Source organism: Phyllobates terribilis, unplaced genomic scaffold (assembly GCF_046119375.1).
Source record: "Phyllobates terribilis strain yellow unplaced genomic scaffold, ASM4611937v1 Scaffold_176__1_contigs__length_3987557, whole genome shotgun sequence".
Taxonomy (NCBI): domain Eukaryota; kingdom Metazoa; phylum Chordata; class Amphibia; order Anura; family Dendrobatidae; genus Phyllobates; species Phyllobates terribilis.
In genome coordinates, this window is record NW_027362936.1 from 2,467,009 (window position 1) to 2,481,209 (window position 14,201).

The following is a 14,201-nucleotide window of genomic DNA, read 5'->3' on the forward strand; positions in this document are numbered from 1 at the left end:
GTTTTCCATACAATATAATGTGACACCTCATAGTCCTCCATACAGTATAATTGGCCTCACAGTCATCCATACAGTATAATGGGCCCCACATAGTCCTCCATACAGAATAATGGGCACCACATATTCCTGCATACAGAATAATAGGCCCACATAGTGCTCCATACAGAATAACGTGCCACCTCATAGTCCTCCATACAGTATAATGGGCCCCACATAGTCCTCCATACTGAATAATGGGCCCAAATAGTGCTCCATACAGTATAATGGGCCCCTCATAATCCTCCATACAATATAATGTGCCACCTCATAGTCCTCCATACAGTATAACGGCCCTCAGATAGTCATCCATACAGAATAATGGGCCCCACATAGTCCTCCATACAGTATAATGGGCACCACATAGTCCTCCATACAGAATAATGGGCCAACTTCTTGTCCTTCATACATTATAATGGGCCCCACATAGTCATCCACCCAGAATAATGGGCCCCTCATAGTCCTCCATACAGAATAATGGCCCCAAATAGTCCTCAATACAATATAATGGGCCCCACATAGTCCTCCATACAGAATATTGGCCCCACATAGTCCTCCATACAATATAATGTGCCACCTCATAGTCCTCCATAGAGTATAATGGGCCTCACATAGTCATCCATACAGTATAATGGGCCCCACATAGTAGTCCATACAGAATAATAGGCCCCACATCTTCCTCCATACAGAATAATAGGCCCCACATAGTCCTCCATACTGAATAGTGGGCCCACATAGTGCTCCATACAGTATAATGAGCCCCTCATAATCCTTCATACAGTATAATGGGCCTCTCATAATCCTCCATACAGTATAATGGGCCTCATATAGTCACCCATACAGTATAATGGGCGCCACATGGTTCTCCACACAGTATAATGGGCCTCACATAATCATCCATTCAGAATAATAGGCCCCACATAGTCCTCCATACTGAATAATGGGCCTCACATAGCCCTCCATACAGAATAATAGGCCCACATAGTCCTCCATACTGAATAATGGGCCCCACATAGTGCTCCATACAGTATAATGTGCCCCACATAGTCCTCCATACAGAATAATGGCCCTCACATATTCCTCCATACAGAATAATGGGCCCTAGATAGTCCTCCATACAGAATAATGGGCCCCACATATTCCTCCAGACAGAATAATGGCCCCACATCGTCCTCCATACAGAAAAATGGCAGCACATAGTTATCCATACAATATAATGTGCCACCACATAGTCCTCCATACAGTATAATGGGCCCAGCATAGTCTTAGATACAGAATAATAGGCCCCACATAGTCCTCCATACTGAATAATGGCCCCACATAGTGCTCCATACAGTATAATGGGCCCCTCATAATCCTCCATACAATATAATGTGCCACCTCATAGTCCTCCATACAGTATAATGGGCCTCACATAGTCATCCATACAGAATAATGGGCCCCACATAGTCCTTCATACATTATAATGGGCCCCACATAGTCCTCCATATAGAATAATGGGCCACACATCTTCCTCCATACAGAATAATAGGCCCCACATAGTCCTCCATACTGAATAATGGGCCCACATAGTGCACCATACAGTAAAATGTGCCCCACATAGTCCTCAATACAGAATAATGGGCCAACTCATTGTAATCCATAAAGAATAATGGGCCCCACATATTTCTCCATACAGAATAATGGGCCCTAGATAGTCCTACAAACAGAATAATGGGCCCCACATAGTCCTCCATAAAGAATAATGGGCCCAACATAGTCCTCCATAAAGAATAATGGGCCCACATAGTCATCCATACCGAATAATAGGCCCCACATAGTCGCCTATACTGAATAATGGGCCCACATAGTGCTCCATACAGTATAATGTGCCACCTCATAGTCCTCCATACAGTATAATGGGCCCAAAATAGTCCTCCATACAGAATAATAGGCCCCACATAGTCCTCCATACTGAATAATTGGCCCACATAGTGCTTAATACAGTATAATGGGCCCCTCATAATCCTCCATACAGTATAATGGGCCCCTCATAATCCTCCTTACAGTATAATGGGCCTCACATAGTCACCCATACAGTATATTGGGCCCCACATAGTCCTCCACACAGTATAATGGGCCTCACATAGTCATCCATACAGTATACTGGGCCCCATATCTTCCTCCATGCAGAATAATAGGCCCCACATAGTCCTCCATTCTGAATAATGGGCCCACATAAGGCTCCATACATTATAATGTGCCCAGATAGTCCTCCATACAGAATAATGGGCCCCACATATTCCTCTATACAGAATAATGGACCCTAGATAGTCCTCCATACAGAATAATGTGCCCCACATAGTCCTCCATACATAATATTGGCCCCACATAGTCCTTCATATAGTATAATGGCCTCACATAGTCCTCCATACAGTATAATGGCCCCACATAGTCCTCCATACAGTATAATGGCCTCACATAGTCCTCCTTACAGGATAATAGGCCCCACATAGTCCTCCAGACAGTATAATGGCCCCACATAGTCCTCCAGACAGTATAGTGGCCCCATATAGTCCCCAGCGTCGCAGGCCAAACACAATCACCCTGAGAGCCAGACTTGGCCCGTGGGCCAGAATGTGACACGTGTGCTCTACATAGCGCACCTGTAGGACTGGTATCTACTACTTTATGCTCACCGTATGGTGGGAATATTGGTTTTTGTACAGCAGTTTTGTCAATGATCAGTATATAGTCACTACTGTAGTGCTGGTGATATGCGGTTATGGCCTGTTGATATATTGTGTAGTATTAATGGTAGTATCTCTATAAATTAAAATTAAAAATTCTAAAAAAATATCTGATTCATGACGGATAATTGGCACAAGTCCATTAACCTTCATTCAGATGCACGTGGTGGATCACTGAGGCGTCACATCACTTTTTTATATACGATATGTATATCTCTTTTTTTATTTTTTTTTATTTTTTTTTTCTTTAGTGCAGACACTGAGGCGTCACATCACTTTTTTATATACGATATGTATATCTTTTTTTTTTCTTTTTTTTTTTCTTTAGTGCAGACTACCCCTCACCTCCAATATACTCCTGCGACCTATACTGTATTTATAGTCCGTAAAATGAGAAACTTTGACTTTAGGGAGAGAAACTTTTTTTTCTGCTAATATAATGAGCCGCCCCTGCTGAACACCCTCCTGCTATAGAAAGCTCAACTACGGCGAAAATTTAGGAGATTTACCCTGAATACACGTTGCCTCTGTCCCTTTTCCCAGAAGCTCATTTGCATATGTCACTGATGGAGCTCAGTGATTGGCTGACACAGTAGCTCAGTAGTTAGTGCAGCCCTGCCCACACAGAGCTTCATTGTAGTCTTCATCCTGCCGCCATAGGCCCGGGCTGCAGACAAACGGTTTATAGTGCGACAGTTATTGTAAAACTTGTTATTCATGATGGATGTGCTCTGCTCTAGGAAACGCCCCAGACATCATCCAGCAGGGGGCAGTGTTAATGCCTTCATCAGGCTCTCTTTCCCAACAGTAAGCAGTGATGGATATCTGCTCTGTCCTAATAGAAAGGGGTTGTCTAATAACTGATGCAGATGGGAGCAGAGCGACCCCATTGATTTCTGCATGATGTGATTTTTTTCTGAGAGCGGTGTACGGACACAAGGACTTACCATTGAGCCCCCACACAGCTTATGCAGGCGCTGCGCACTTCAGAGTGGTCTTTTGACCAATAGGTGCTGGGATCAGGACCTTATATCCCATTGATTGGCAGCATAAACAGCACCTATAATATATACAAATGATTGATACATTTTTTAAGTATTTTTATTTTTTTAAGTGGGAAGGATAGATATCTTTATAGTCTCTAGCAACAGCTATGGCTCCAACACCAAGACCGAAGAAAAATGTTTTTTTTTCCTAATCTATAGTGGATTTGAAGATCCAATCTCCTGATCACTTAGATCAGGGCTTTTCAGTCTTCTTATCATTGGGGATCACTTTTTCTTATGGGGACTTTTATGTTCCATCCCTAACCCTGCCCCCTTTTGGGCTCATCAGAAATTCTCACTTCTAGGTGGGGTTAAAATAAAACCCACTACACTTTTTGTCCAATGGGTGTCAGCACATGCTCCTTTGGGTGGGGTCTGCATCTCTGCTTTGTTCTTACATGAATTAAATAAACCATTTTCTGGTCTCCATGGGAATCAAACCCACAACCGCTATCATTGCCGGTAACAACTAAAGCTATGAGCAACAGCCTCTGCTGATATCACGGAGGATTTTCGATATTTGCACAATCTGAACCCACAGGCAAATGCTACTGATACATAGAGATACATCTATACATAGCAGTGTATTTTTTTGTCCCTGTATTATAGAGGGAAATTAAAAGATTTTTTTCCTATAACATTACTAAAAAATAATGAAAAACAATTACAATAATGCCATTTTCATTGAGCTTTTTAAGATAATAAACATCACAAATCAGCAAATACCATGGACATATGTGTTCCTGTACCTATAACGACCCGAACAACACAGCGATCAGACGATTTATGGCAGGGATGGCAAACTCAAATACACAGATGGCCAAAATTAAAAACTTAGACAAAGTCGCAGGCTAATGTTCATATTTAAAAAAATGTCTAGAATTGCAGACGTTTTTCCTTATCAAATATAATGATGAAACTTTTCTTAAAGGGGTTGTGCCACGAACAAAGTACATTTAATGAATAGATCTTAGAATAAAACACAATCACAAAAAGGGCATACTGGAATAATATAATGTTATGTAAGAGCAGTAAAAAGCAAATGGCCCAATGGCCTAATTTAAATATGTAATAACAAAGGATAAAAAACTTTGACTTAATAAATAATACAGATAATAAAGTATGATGCAAAAAAAGTGCCTCCCAAACACAGTATGATACCATCACAGTGATTTCCTCCATGGTAACCCTCCACACACACGATATGATGACCCTACTGTGACCCCAACACAATATGATGCCGCAACTGTGATCCCCACAAAGCCCTCCATACAGTATAATGGGCCCCATTGAGTCCTCCATACAGAATAATGGGCCTCACATAGCCCTCCATACAGAATAATAGGCCCCACATAGTCCTCAATACTGAATAATGGGCCCACATAGTGCTCCATACAGTTTAATGTGTCACCTCATAGTCCTCCATACAGTATAAAGGGCCCCACATAGTCCTCCATACAGAATAATAGTCCCCACATAGTCCTCCATACTGAATAATGGGCCCACGTAGTGCTCCATACAGTATAATGGGCCCCTCATAATCCTCCATACAGTATAATGGGCCCCTCATAATCCTCCATACAGTATAATGGGCCTCACATAGTCACCCATACAGTATAATGGGTCCCACATAGTCCTCCACACAGTATAATGGGCCTCACATAGTCATCCATACAGTATAATGGGCCCCACATAGTCCTCCATACAGTATAATGGGCCCCATAGACTCCTCCATACAGAATAATGGGCCTCACATAGTCATCCATACTGTATAATGGGCCCCACATAGTCCTCCATACAGAATAATAGGCCCCACATAGTCCTCCATACTGAATAATGGTCCCACATAGTCCTCCATACAGAATAATGGGCCTCACATAGCCCTCCATACAGAATAATAGGCCCACATAGTCCTCCATACTGAATAATGGGCCCCACATAGTGCTCCATACAGTATAATGTGCCCCACATAGTCCTCCATACAGAATAATGGCCCTCACATATTCCTCCATACAGAATAATGGGCCCTAGATAGTCCTCCATACAGAATAATGGGCCCCACATATTCCTCCAGACAGAATAATGGCCCCACATCGTCCTCCATACAGAAAAATGGCAGCACATAGTTATCCATACAATATAATGTGCCACCACATAGTCCTCCATACAGTATAATGGGCCCAGCATAGTCTTAGATACAGAATAATAGGCCCCACATAGTCCTCCATACTGAATAATGGCCCCACATAGTGCTCCATACAGTATAATGGGCCCCTCATAATCCTCCATACAATATAATGTGCCACCTCATAGTCCTCCATACAGTATAATGGGCCTCACATAGTCATCCATACAGAATAAAGGGCCCCACATAGTCCTTCATACATTATAATGGGCCCCACATAGTCCTCCATATAGAATAATGGGCCACACATCTTCCTCCATACAGAATAATAGGCCCCACATAGTCCTCCATACTGAATAATGGGCCCACATAGTGCACCATACAGTAAAATGTGCCCCACATAGTCCTCCATACAGAATAATGGGCCAACTCATTGTAATCCATAAAGAATAATGGGCCCCACATATTCCTCCATACAGAATAATGGGCCCTAGATAGTCCTACAAACAGAATAATGGGCCCCACATAGTCCTCCATAAAGAATAATGGGCCCAACATAGTCCTCCATAAATAATAATGGGCCCACATAGTCATCCATACCGAATAATAGGCCCCACATAGTCGCCTATACTGAATAATGGGCCCACATAGTGCTCCATACAGTATAATGTGCCACCTCATAGTCCTCCATACAGTATAATGGGCCCAAAATAGTCCTCCATACAGAATAATAGGCCCCACATAGTCCTCCATACTGAATAATTGGCCCACATAGTGCTTAATACAGTATAATGGGCCCCTCATAATCCTCCATACAGTATAATGGGCCCCTCATAATCCTCCTTACAGTATAATGGGCCTCACATAGTCACCCATACAGTATATTGGGCCCCACATAGTCCTCCACACAGTATAATGGGCCTCACATAGTCATCCATACAGTATACTGGGCCCCATATCTTCCTCCATGCAGAATAATAGGCCCCACATAGTCCTCCATTCTGAATAATGGGCCCACATAAGGCTCCATACATTATAATGTGCCCCAGATAGTCCTCCATACAGAATAATGGGCCATCTTATTGTCCTTCATACAGAATAATGGGCCCCACATATTCCTCTATACAGAATAATGGGCCCTAGATAGTCCTCCATACAGAATAATGTGCCCCACATAGTCCTCCATACATAATATTGGCCCCACATAGTCCTTCATATAGTATAATGGCCTCACATAGTCCTCCATACAGTATAATGGCCCCACATAGTCCTCCATACAGTATAATGGCCTCACATAGTCCTCCTTACAGGATAATAGGCCCCACATAGTCCTCCAGACAGTATAATGGCCCCACTAATGGCCCCACATAGTCCTCCAGACAGTATAGTGGCCCCATATAGTCCCCAGCGTCGCAGGCCAAACACAATCACCCTGAGAGCCAGACTTGGCCCGTGGGCCAGAATGTGACACGTGTGCTCTACATAGCGCCCCTGTAGGACTGGTATCTACTACTTTATGCTCACCGTATGGTGGGAATATTGGTTTTTGTACAGCAGTTTTGTCAATGATCAGTATATAGTCACTACTGTAGTGCTGGTGATATGCGGTTATGGCCTGTTGATATATTGTGTAGTATTAATGGTAGTATCTCTATAAATTAAAATTAAAAATTCTAAAAAAATATCTGATTCATGACGGATAATTGGCACAAGTCCATTAACCTTCATTCAGATGCACGTGGTGGATCACTGAGGCGTCACATCACTTTTTTATATACGATATGTATATCTCTTTTTTTATTTTTTTTTATTTTTTTTTTCTTTAGTGCAGACACTGAGGCGTCACATCACTTTTTTATATACGATATGTATATCTCTTTTTTTTTTTTTTTTAAATTTTTTTTTTTTTAGTGCAGACACTGAGGCGTCACATCACTTTTTTATATACGATATGTATATCTTTTTTTTTTCTTTTTTTTTTTCTTTAGTGCAGACTACCCCTCACCTCCAATATACTCCTGCGACCTATACTGTATTTATAGTCCGTAAAATGAGAAACTTTGACTTTAGGGAGAGAAACTTTTTTTTCTGCTAATATAATGAGCCGCCCCTGCTGAACACCCTCCTGCTATAGAAAGCTCAACTACGGCGAAAATTTAGGAGATTTACCCTGAATACACGTTGCCTCTGTCCCTTTTCCCAGAAGCTCATTTGCATATGTCACTGATGGAGCTCAGTGATTGGCTGACACAGTAGCTCAGTAGTTAGTGCAGCCCTGCCCACACAGAGCTTCATTGTAGTCTTCATCCTGCCGCCATAGGCCCGGGCTGCAGACAAACGGCTTATAGTGCGACAGTTATTGTAAAACTTGTTATTCATGATGGATGTGCTCTGCTCTAGGAAACGCCCCAGACATCATCCAGCAGGGGGCAGTGTTAATGCCTTCATCAGGCTCTCTTTCCCAACAGTAAGCAGTGATGGATATCTGCTCTGTCCTAATAGAAAGGGGTTGTCTAATAACTGATGCAGATGGGAGCAGAGCGACCCCATTGATTTCTGCATGATGTGATTTTTTTCTGAGAGCGGTGTACGGACACAAGGACTTACCATTGAGCCCCCACACAGCTTATGCAGGCGCTGCGCACTTCAGAGTGGTCTTTTGACCAATAGGTGCTGGGATCAGGACCTTATATCCCATTGATTGGCAGCATAAACAGCACCTATAATATATACAAATGATTGATACATTTTTTAAGTATTTTTATTTTTTTAAGTGGGAAGGATAGATATCTTTATAGTCTCTAGCAACAGCTATGGCTCCAACACCAAGACCGAAGAAAAATGTTTTTTTTTCCCAGTCCATAGGGGATTTGAAGATCCAATCTCCTGATCACTTAGATCAGGGCTTTTCAGTCTTCTTATCATTGGGGCTCACTTTTTCTTATGGGGACTTTTATGTTCCATCCCTAACCCTGCCCCCTTTTGGGCTCATCAGAAATTCTCACTTCTAGGTGGGGTTAAAATAAAACCCACTACACTTTTTGTCCAATGGGTGTCAGCACATGCTCCTTTGGGTGGGGTCTGCATCTCTGCTTTGTTCTTACATGAATTAAATAAACCATTTTCTGGTCTCCATGGGAATCAAACCCACAACCGCTATCATTGCCGGTAACAACTAAAGCTATGAGCAACAGCCTCTGCTGATATCACGGAGGATTTTCGATATTTGCACAATCTGAACCCACAGGCAAATGCTACTGATACATAGAGATACATCTATACATAGCAGTGTATTTTTTTGTCCCTGTATTATAGAGGGAAATTAAAAGATTTTTTTCCTATAACATTACTAAAAAATAATGAAAAACAATTACAATAATGGCATTTTCATTGAGCTTTTTAAGATAATAAACATCACAAATCAGCAAATACCATGGACATATGTGTTCCTGTACCTATAACGACCCGCACAACACAGTGATCAGATGATTTATGGCAGGGATGTCAAACTCAAATACACAGATGGCCAAAATTAAAAACTTAGACAAAGTCGCAGGCTAATGTTCATATTTAAAAAAATGTCTAGAATTGCAGACGTTTTTCCCTATCAAATATGATGATGAAACTTTTCTTAAAGGGGTTGTGCCACGAACAAAGTACATTTTAATTAATAGATCTTAGAATAAAATAAAAGACAATCACAAAAAGGGCATACTGGAATAATATAATGTTATGTAAGAGCAGTAAAAAGCAAATGGCCCAATGGCCTAATTTAAATATGTAATAACAAAAGATAAAAAACTTTGACTTAATAAATAATACAGATAATAAAGTATGATGCAAAAAAAGTGCCTCCCAAACACAGTATGATACCATCACAGTGATTTCCTCCATGGTAACCCTCCACACACACGGTATGATGACCCTACTGTTACCCCAACACAATATGATGCCGCAACTGTGATCCCCACAAAGCTCTCCATACAGTATAATGGGCCCCACATAGCCCTCCATACAGAATAATAGGCCCCACATAGTCCTCAATACTGAATAATGGGCCCACATAGTGCTCCATACAGTTTAATGTGTCACCTCATAGTCCTCCATACAGTATAATGGGCCCCACATAGTCCTCCATACAGAATAATAGGCCCCACATAGTCCTCCATACAGAATAATGGCCCCACATAGTGATCCATACAGTATAATGAGCCCCTCATAATCCTCCATACAGTATAATGGGCCCCTCATAATCCTCCATACAGTATAAGGGGTCTCACATAGTCACCCATACAGTATAATGGGCCCCACATAGTACTCCACACAGCATAATGGGCCTCACATAGTCATCCATACAGTATAATGGGCTCCACATACTTCTCCATACAGAATAATAGGCCCCACATAGTCCTCCATATTCAATAATGGGCCCACATACTGCTCCATACAGTATAATGTGCCCCACATAGTCCTCCATACAGAAAAATAGGCCAACTAATTGTCCTCCATACAGAATAATGGCCCCCACATATTCCTCCATACAAAATAATGGGCCCTAGATAGTCCTCCATACAGAATAATGGCCCCCACATATTCCTCCATACAAAATAATGGGCCCTAAATAGTCCTCCATACAGAATAATGGCCCCACATAGTCCTCCATACAGAATAATGGGTCCCACATACTCCTCCATACAGAATAATGTGTCCGACATAGTCCTCCATACAGAATAATGTCCCCACATCGTCTTCCATACAGAATAATGGCCCCACATAGTTATCCGTACAATGTAATGTGCCAACTCATAGTCCTCCATACAGTACAATGGGCCTCATAGTCATCCATACAGAATAATGGGCCCCACATAGTCCTCCATACAGAATAATGGGCACCACATAGTCCTCCATACGGAATAATGGGCCCACGTAGTGTTCCATACAGTATAATGTGCCACCTCATAGTCCTCCATACAGTAAAATTGGCCCCACATAGTCCTAGATACAGAATAATAGGCTCCATATAGTCCTCCATACTGAACAATGGGCCCACATAGTGCTCCATACAGTATAATGGGCCCCTCATAATCCTCCATACAATATAATGTGCCACCTCATAGTCCTCCATACAGTACAATGGGCCTCACATAGTCATCCATACAGAATAATGGGCCCCACATAGTCCTCCATACAGTATAATGGGCCTCACATAGTCCTCCGTACAGAATAATGGGCACCACGCAGTCCACCATACAGAATAATGGGCCAACTTATTGTCCTTCATACGGTATAATGGGCCCCACATAGTCATCCACCCAGAATAATGGGCCCCTCATAGTCCTCCATACAGAATAATGGCCCCAAATAGTCCTCGATTCAATATAATGGGCCCCACATAGTCCTCCATACAGAATAATGGCCCCACATAGTCCTCCATACAATATAATGTGCCACCTCATAGTCCTCCATACAGCATAATGGGCCTCACATAGTCCTCCATGTAGAATAATGGGCCCCACATAGTCCTCCATACAGAATAATGGGCCCCACATAGTCCTCCATACAGAATAATGGGTCCCACATCTTCCTCGATACAGTATAATGTGCCACCTCATAGTCCTCCATACAGTATAATGGGCCTCACATAGTCCTCCATGTAGAATAATGGGCCCCACATAGTCCTCCATACAGAATAATGGGCCCCACATAGTCCTCCATACAGAATAATGGGTCCCACATCTTCCTCGATACAGTATAAGGTGCCCCACATAGTCCTCCATACAGAATAATAGGCCCCACATAGTCCTCCATACTGAATAATGGTCCCACATAGTGCTCCATACAGTATAATGAGCCCCTCATAATCCTCCATACAGTATAATGGGCCCCTCATAATCCTCCATACAGTATAATGGGCCTCACATAGTCACCCATACAGTATAATGGGCCACACATAGTCCTCCACACAGTATAATGGGCCTCACATAGTCATCCATACAGTATAATGGGCCCACATAGTCCTCCATACAGAATAATGGGCCCCACATCTTCTTCCATACACAATAATGGGCCCCACATAGTCCTCCGTACAGAATAATGAGCACCACATAGTCCACCATACAGAATAATGGGCCAACTTTTTGTCCTTCTTACAGTATAATGGGCCCCACATAGTCATCCACCCAGAATAATGGGCCCCTCATAGTCCTCCATACAGAATTATGGCCCCAAATAGTCCTCGATACAATATAATGGGCCCCACATAGTCCTCCATACAGAATAATGGCCCCACATAGTCCTCCATACAATATAATGTGCCACCTCATAGTCCTCCATACAGTATAATGGGCCTCACATAGTCCTCCATGTAGAATAATGGGCCCCACATAGTCCTCCATACAGAATAATGGGCCCCACATAGTCCTCCATACAGAATAATGGGTCCCACATCTTCCTCGATACAGTATAATGTGCCACCTCATAGTCCTCCATACAGTATAATGGGCCTCACATAGTCCTCCATGTAGAATAATGGGCCCCACATAGTCCTCCCCATACAGAATAATGGGCCCCACATAGTCCTCCATACAGAATAATGGGTCCCACATCTTCCTCGATACAGTATAATGTGCCCCACATAGTCCTCCATACAGAATAATAGGCCCCACATAGTCCTCCATACTGAATAATGGTCCCACATAGTGCTCCATACAGTATTATGAGCCCCTCATAATCCTCCATACAGTATAATGGGCCCCTCATAATTCTCCATACAGTATAATGGGCCTCACATAGTCACCCATACAGTATAATGGGCCACACATAGTCCTCCACACAGTATAATGGGCCTCACATAGTCATCCATACAGTATAATGGGCCCACATAGTCCTCCATACAGAATAATGGGCCCCACATCTTCTTCCATACAGAATAATGGGCCCCACATAGTCCTCCGTTCAGAATAATGAGCACCACATAGTACACCATACAGAATAATGGGCCAACTTTTTGTCCTTCTTACAGTATAATGGGCCCCACATAGTCATCCACCCAGAATAATAGGCCCCTCATAGTCCTCCATACAGAATAATGGCCCCAAATAGTCCTCCATACAATATAATGTACCACCTCATAGTCCTCCATACAGTATAATGGGCCTCACACAGTCATTCATACAGAATCATGGGCCCCACATAGTCCTCCATACAGTATAATTGTCCCCACATAGTCCTCCATACAGAATAATGGGCCAACTCATTGTCCTTCTTACAATAAAATAGGCCCCACATAGTCCTCCATATTGAATAATGTGCCACCTCATAGTCCTCCATACAGAATTATTGGCCCCACATAATCCTCCATACAGAATAATGGGTCCCACATAGTCCTCCATACAGAAAAATGGCCCCAACATAGTCCTCCATACAATATAATGTGCCACCTCATAGCCCTCCATACAGTATAATGGGCCTCACATAGTCCTCCATACAGAATAATAGGCCCCACATACTCCTCCATTCTGAATAATAGGCCCACATAGTGCTCCATACAGTATAATGGGCCCCTCATAATCCTCCATACAGTATAATGGGCCTCACATAGTCCTCCATACAGAATAATGGGCCCCTCACAATCCTCCCTACAGTAAAATGGGCCTCACATAGTCACCCATACAGTATAATGGGCCTCACATAGTCATCCATACAGCATAATGGGCCCCACATAGTCCTCCATACAGTATAATGGCCCCACATAGTCCTCCATACAGTATAATGGCCCCACATAGTCCTCCGTACAGGATAATAGGCCCCACATAGTCCTCCAGACAGTATAGTGGCCCCATATAGTCCCCAGCGTCGCAGGCCAAACTCAATCACCCTGAGAGCCAGACTTGGCCCGTGGGCCAGAATGTGACACGTGTGCTCTACATAGCGCCCCTGTAGGACTGGTATCTACTACTTTATGCTCACCGTATGGTGGGAATATTGGTTTTTGTACAGCAGTTTTGTCAATGATCAGTATATAGTCACTACTGTAGTGCTGGTGATATGCGGTTATGGCCTGTTGATATATTGTGTAGTATTAATGGTAGTATCTCTATAAATTAGAATCAAAAATTCTAAAAAAATATCTGATTCATGACGGATAATTGGCACAAGTCCATTAACCTTCATTCAGATGCACGTGGTGGATCACTGAGGCGTCACATCACTTTTTTATATACGATATGTATATCTTTTTTTTTTTTTTTTTTAGTATTTTTTTTT